We start from the raw sequence: 5,797 nt of genomic DNA on the forward strand, positions 1-5,797 counted from the left end.
TATGCTACACATCAGCATTTCAATTGCAATACACTTTCAAGTTTTGGGCTTCTACTTTGCCTATAAGAATAGCAAGCAGCCAGCATGGTGACACACGTCTGTAATCCCAGCAAGTCAGGAAGCTGAGACAGGAGGATTAAGAGTTCAAAACCAACCTCAGAAAAAGCAAGGCACTAAGAAACTCAGTGAGACCCCGTCTCTAAATAAAATACAAAATAGGTCTGGGGATGTGGCTCAGTGGCCAAGTTCCCCTGAGTTCAATCTATAGTACCCAATAAAGAATAGTAAGTAAAACTTCCTTACAATAAGTCAGATACAAACAAGGGTTTTGACATGTTAAGTACTTCAGGCTGAACAAAGGCCCAGGATAAAAGAGAAAAATCGACAATGGATAAAGAAGTAGAAAAAAGAGATGGGAAAGAAGAAGGAGAAGGAGAAGGAGAAGGAGAACTGTATCATTAGCAAAAAAGGAAGTGGATAATCAAGACAGGACTCTTCCTATCCAATGCCCTATGTTGCCTCATCTTGCTCTACAAGACAAGTTTTCTATTTGCAAGTATAATCTAAGGTCTGTGTTGCATTCTGAAATCACAGGTTCCATGCTGTAGGATCCAGATATCCCCCACTACAAAACAACAAATTCATAACAAATATTCTGAGGATTAATTAATAAGTACCTTGAGCATGGACTGCAAAATAATTTTCAAATTAATTTCCACTTGTTTTGTTAACTCCTATGAGTAAAAAGACACCCCACGACAAAGACAATTGTGTTGAAATGATTTTATTTCACCGAATACTTATTGACTACATTTTTGTATGCTATATTATGTTTTTGTCACTTTGTATAAGTTGTATTTTCAATTCACATAAGCATTCCATAAGGTATAGATCCACAATAGAACGTGAGAAAAACGTGAAGCTCATAGATATTAAGCTGCTTGCTCAGCTTACATGCTTAGTAAATTCAGTAACAAGATTTGCACTAATGATAGTATCACTCCATGGTTTTTAATATTTCCACATATTTTTCTTTTTTAATATTTTTAGTTGCATATGGAACACAATATCTTTGTTTATTTATTTTTATGTGGTGCTGAGGATCAACCCAGGGTCTCACACATGCAAGATAAGCACTCTACCACTGAGCTATAGCCCTAGCTCTTCCATATATTTTTCTATACCAGTTAAAGACAACAACAACAAACAAACAAACAAAGAATTCTAGAAAGCTGTAGAACACATTTCTATTGGCTGAGTGATGTGGCCTCAGGTTGTGGACCTTAAAATCCATAGTAAGTTATTGAGGTCATGTTGAAATTCAGGTAACCATGGGATATGCAAATAGAAAAGTTTCAGTTGACAGATAAAGACCTAAAGACTGATGAAGGTTTTTTAAAAGTCTGAATTCCCAGACAGGGCTGTAGAATTAGGTTTCATAATAATTATTTTAAAATACTAATTTAGATTATGATATTGAGTAAGTTCATCTGAAAAACCATTAGAGATATTGGAAAAGTTAATCACCTTTAAAATGTAAATTGACACCAATCTCCAGCCAAAGCTTAATTTTGGAGTCACTATCCACACTTCAACATGACTGATCTAAAGAGAAATTATGAATTCTAATTGTCCTTGCATTTTAGGAACTTAATTTGCTTGAAAATTATCTTTGATAGGACATGGTTGAAAAATCCTCTGTTGGGTTAATGGAGTATGTGTGCTTGTGCGTGTGCATGTGTGTGTGTGTGTGTGTGTGTGTGTGTGTGTGTGCATGGGTCTTGGTGTTATGCAGGGAGAAGATTAAACAAATCTATGATGGACACATATTCCCATGCTGTATTAAATATGAGACCCTCATTGTGCCTGGTGTGTCAATTGTGGGACACCAATGTGAGCCCTGGGCTTTATTATGCTTCAGGAAACAAACAAACAAAAATGGACACACAAACAGAATAAGAAGAAGCTACATAGGGAAAGAAGAAAAATGGAAGATGTTTTTGAATATCAAAAGCACTAGTAGTCAAATTAAAGCTGAGAAAATAAGCTAGGCATGGTGGCATTTGCCTATAGGACACGGTCATCTGCAGGTTGAAATGAAATAACTATAATGACCAGGTAGTTATTTGTTGCTTGGGCAACAAAGACCCTGTCTTAAGAAACAAACAGCATACTACAGTGACATAGCCACATCAATGTTTTTAGCATCTCAACACACAATAGCTAAACAAGGGAATCAACCTAGGTGCCCTTCAACAGATGAATGGATAAAAAAAAATGTGGTATGTATCCAATGGAATACTACTCTTCAATAAAGAAGAATGAAATGATGGCCTTTGCTGATAAATGGATGGAGCTGGAGAATGTCATGATAAGCAAAATAAGCCAATTCCAAAAAACCAAAACCTGAATGTTTTCTCTGATATGTGGATTCATAAAAAGAGGGCGGGGGCTAGGGAAGAATAGTTACTCTTGATTAGGCAGAAGGGAGTCCAGGGCAATATAAGGTTAGAAAGGATAGTGGAAGGAATTGGACATTATTACCTTATGTGCATATATGATTACATGACCAGTGTGATTCTACATCATGTACAACCAGATGATTGATAAGTTATACTCCATTTATGAACAATGTGGCAAAGTGCATTCTACTGTCATGTATAACTAATTAGAACAAATAAAAACAAACCAAAACTGTGAAAGTGAAGAAAATATATTTTTTTGTAAAGTTCTGTGACACCATATCCATCCAAATCACAATTTTGGAGTGACTACCCATTCTTAAACATGATTGACCTAAATAGAAAGTATGAATTATAATTATCTTTGCATTTTAGGAAGTGAATTGGTTAAAAAATATCTCTGACAGAAGACATGGTCTGAATTGGCCATATTTTCCCATTTAATAAAGCTGAGGCTGGGTGCATTATGATAACCGAAACTAAGAATTATTGACTTATCATGATACAGCCCAGGGCTTGCAAAACTACCATGGAGCTGTTGAGTGTTCCTCGCACTTGAGCATGACAATTCCATTAACAATTGTAAGTTGTGAATAATCTGTACAAACCCTTTTTAGATAGCACAAATAAACTGGTGGTGCATGCTTATAATCCCAGCATCTTGAGAGTTCCAGGAAAGGAAGATTGCTAGTTCACAGCCAGCCTCAGAAAATTAGAAAGGCCCTAAGCAACTTAGTGAGACCCTGCCTTTAAATAATACAGATTTAAATAATACAGATTAACTTTAAATAATACAGATCATACCATTTTTGTTTTCCAACTGGATTGTATATCTTTGCTTTTCAGTCTCTAAAACTATGTTGTATTTTCAGTATAGTTAAAACAAACAAACAAAAAACTTTCAGTTTAGTTTGCAACATCTATTGTTATATCTATTTTTTGAGTCACACAGTTTTGTTATTATAACTTCAATGTACTAATTGTATGAATATCTCGAGATTTTTCACTAGCACATTTAGGAATCTCATATAGTGTTTTATCTTAGTAGCCAAAGGAAACAATAAATAATAACAAATATATAATGTAATAAGTAAAGCATCTGACTAAAAAGAATGTAATTTTTCAAACAGAAACTAGCCATGAGATGAAATGTGAAGTCTTGATACACTGAATCCATTCCTTTGCCCTAAAATGTTCATGAAGAAGCCCAGTACTTTGCTGGAAATCTGTTATATAGAAGAAATTAAATACAAATCACTGTACATTATTGTTGATGCTCACAAGTTTGAACAGGTTTTAATTTTATAAATGTCTTCCTTCTTACCAAACTTGTATGCAGACAGTGTCATGATATGTAGCTCACAGGCACCAAGGCTAGAACTGAGCTCTCAGAAACACTATGAGCCAGAATTAATATTTTTGGGAAGCTTCTGTATATGAGTCAAGAGAACAACTCGTAAGTAAGGAAATCAAATGTAATGATATTACAATTCAAAGAGGTAGTCAGGATGGTAGGAAAAAAAAGTCTCTAAAAATTCTATTGCAACAAGATTATTTGAATACTCTAGCTCTGACACACAAATAAACATGAACTAATATGGTATATTAACTTAAAAGATTAAGAACCTTAAAACTTATGCAATAAGAGTAAGATACTCCCACAATATTCAGACATGATTACATTCAATATTTGTACTTATCACAAAATCATAATTGAATAAGTATAAGACTTGGCCCTCAGTTCATCCCGTATTTTCTGATGCTGTTTTAACATGCCACCAGGTTTCTTATGGCACTTTTCACCTCTGCATTCCTCAATGTGTAGATGAGTGAGTTGAGGAAGGGTGTGCCAATGGTGTAAAAAACTGACACCATTTTGTCCATGGTGAACGTCATTGGGGGGCGTGTATATATGAATATACAGGGACCAAAGGACAAGACAACAACCATGATGTGAGACGTGCAAGTGGACAGTGCTTTTTTCCTCCCTTCTGCACTGTGATTTCTCAATGAATGCAAGATGACAACGTATGAGATCATCAAAATCACGAAACTGCTGGAACAAATTGCCCCACTGTTAGACACCAACAGCAGATTGGTCATATATGTGTCCATGCAGGCGAGTTTTAACAAGGGCTGCAGATCACAGCAGTAATGGTCAATCAAGTTGGGTCCACAGAAGGGCAATCTCAAGGTCAGGATAATCTGAGAAATGGAATGTACAAAGGACCCTATCCAGGCAAGGACAATCAAGATGTGACAGACCTGCCTCCTCATGATCCTTGGGTAATGCAAAGGCTTACAAATGGCCACATAGCGATCAGCTGCCATGAGGATGAGGACAAAGATCTCCATGCAGCCAAACAAATGTAGTGCAAAGACCTGTGTCATGCACTCATTGTAGGATATGACTTTCTTTGCAGACATAGCATCCACAATTAATCTAGGAGCTATGGAAGTGGAAAAGCAGGAATCAACAAAGGACAGATAAAATAAGAAGAAGTACATGGGGCTTCCAAGCGTTCGGCTGCACTTGATGGTCACAATAATTAGCATATTCCCCACTACAGTCCCCATATAGAAAATTAAGAAGATTAAAAACACAATTTTCTGACTCAGAGGATCCTGTGTCAATCCTAGCAATACAAACTCAGTCACATTGTTCTTTTGCTACATCATCTCAGTTGATATGTGGGTGTCATGGATGGAAACCCTCAATCTGCAAAGGAAAAAAGAAGAAAATGTAAAATAAATACTAAACATGTGCTTTGAATGTAAATTATCAAACATAAAACTTTCCAAGGGATTATCATTTAAGGTTTTATTTTTTCTGAATAAAATTGAATTTCTAAAATTTATTTAATGCATTTACCAATTATATGTGAAAATAAGGAAATAACAAGCTAATAAAAAGCAAGGGCTTCCTCAAGAAAAGTAAATATGAGAGGGTGTTATTCGCTTAGGAGAGGGTGTTATTCGCATCAGCATGTCATTGATCCATCACAACTGCCCTCTTCTGTGTACAGGATGAACGTGTTAATTTTAGACAGCACTGAGCTCCAGAGCAGGACTACTATGTTGAGTCTGTATAGAGGTAATTGTGAAACTCGGAACATCATGAACCACCACATGCATTAACTACAGGTTCACTTTCATTGGGTATTTTCTAAATATATTATTTACAGAAGCCCTTTAGGAAACAGAGATGAAGAGAATATTTTTGGCTTCTATGAATTAAAGTAATATAAAATATGTTCATCTATATCAATATGTCTATTTTCCTTCCATATCTGTATGGATACATAGATTTAGATAGGTAAGCATCCTAACACATT

General features: G+C 35.6%; 1 pseudogene; it reads right to left on the reverse strand.

Moving 5' to 3' along the window:
- Nucleotides 1-4,229: 4,229 nt before the first annotated feature.
- On the reverse strand, nucleotides 4,230-5,138 carry LOC144254468 (olfactory receptor 4C11-like; annotated as a pseudogene).
- Nucleotides 5,139-5,797: the final 659 nt, after the last annotated feature.

The sequence above is a fragment of the Urocitellus parryii genome, chromosome 4, assembly GCF_045843805.1.
Source record: "Urocitellus parryii isolate mUroPar1 chromosome 4, mUroPar1.hap1, whole genome shotgun sequence".
In the NCBI taxonomy this organism is placed as follows: domain Eukaryota; kingdom Metazoa; phylum Chordata; class Mammalia; order Rodentia; family Sciuridae; genus Urocitellus; species Urocitellus parryii.